Genomic DNA, 1,551 nt, shown 5'->3' on the forward strand with positions numbered 1-1,551 from the left:
ATGACTTGCTTCACTATTGCATCTTTCTAGGTAATCCTGTTATTTTAAAATTAGTTTTTTTATTGTAGTTTGGAATAATTGATGAGTGATGCTGAAATCTTAGCTTAATCAAGGAGCAAAATATGTCAAGATATAGAGAAAATAAAAATAATGTCCCACATTGGTCCACAGCACCCATGTATATTGCAAAATAAAGTGAATTTTATTCTTTAAAAACAAACATTTTCTGTCTGTGCAGAACCTCTAAGAAAGAATAAAAATAATGAAATATTAATCCATATAAATAATACTCAAAAAATACTTAGAAACTAGTTGGTTCCAGTAGATGCTGATGAAAGAAAGCCAGGAGTTAAAGCTGGTACATATAATCAGAGGTCCAACAAGAACTCATATAGGCCAGTGTCATCAATTTAAGTTCCTTTTTTTTTTTTTTTCATTATTTTATTTTAGTGTTTATGAATGCCAAACTTGGATAGGATGCCCCCAACTTAAAATTTGGTCCACAAAGATATAAAAGTATTCCTCCTATGACAAAAAGAAATTAAACCTTACAGTTGAAAAAAGTGAGCTTGAAAAACAAATTAGGATGTGTTTCAACTTATGAAGGGATATTCTAGAATCCATCTAGAAACATCTGGCAGAATAACTGGCCTGGTGCTATTGGTGGTGTTCTGCCTTAGAGGGGAACAAAGGGTACATGGGAGGGTGCTAAAGACTCACCACAGCCACAGAATCACTCAAAATTAACAAAAATTCAACATAGAACAATGTAACAGAAGAACAATTTCAGTAGTTGTACATTAGTTTCTGGGACACCAGGAAAAACCATAAAACATACACAAAATAAATCCAAGCGGCTACTTAACATTCCACCATTCTCTTGAGCATTACACCCAGGCCACCTTTGGCCACCTGCAAGGGTGTCTTTATTCTCAACGTAAATACTTGCTCCGTGGGACACCAGCAGTTTTGCTTCTTCCACTCTCTCCTCATCACAGGCTAAGTGTCCTTGGCTGCTGCCCGGGGCAGTGCTGTAGCATCAAGATTGTCCTTAGCATCCGGATTAGCCCCACCCTCCAGAAACATGACAGCAATCTCAGATCTATTTTTGGAAGCCGGCATCATCTTTTATCATTCACTGGCACTCCAAGTTGCAGTAAGAATTCAATTATTTCTGTATGTCCTGCTGAGCACGCCCAATGCAAAGGAGTTCTGCTGTCCTGGTCAGTTGTAGTAGCCAGGGATCAATGGACCAGAATCCTCTCCTTTAACTCCTCCAGCTTCCCATTGTAAAGCAGGTTGCAGGCCATTAGGTTAGACACATGTGCCTCCATCTCGCTTTCTTCAGGCGCTCCGTCAAGCCGGACCCAATTAAATTCTTTGTGCTCTATTTCTACCCTCTTGTTTCCATGAACTACTAAGGGAATAACATTTCTCTTTACCTTATAAAAACACTATTTAGAGTGTTCTGGCTTTGTAAAATTGTGGCTCCTAGAAAAAACCCAGGGAGAGAAGAAAGCCAGCTGGTTCATTAAAGGGAACCTGAGGAGG

At 38.7% G+C, this 1,551-nt stretch overlaps 1 pseudogene; it reads right to left on the reverse strand.

Annotated features, from left to right (window-relative positions):
* Positions 1–861: 861 nt before the first annotated feature.
* LOC122150503 lies at positions 862–1,334 on the reverse strand (annotated as a pseudogene).
* Between the last annotated feature and the right edge of the window lie 217 nt (positions 1,335–1,551).

The sequence above is a fragment of the Orycteropus afer genome, unplaced genomic scaffold (assembly GCF_000298275.1).
Source record: "Orycteropus afer afer isolate SDZICR_OR568_19922 unplaced genomic scaffold, OryAfe1.0 scaffold00154, whole genome shotgun sequence".
Lineage (NCBI taxonomy): Eukaryota > Metazoa > Chordata > Mammalia > Tubulidentata > Orycteropodidae > Orycteropus > Orycteropus afer.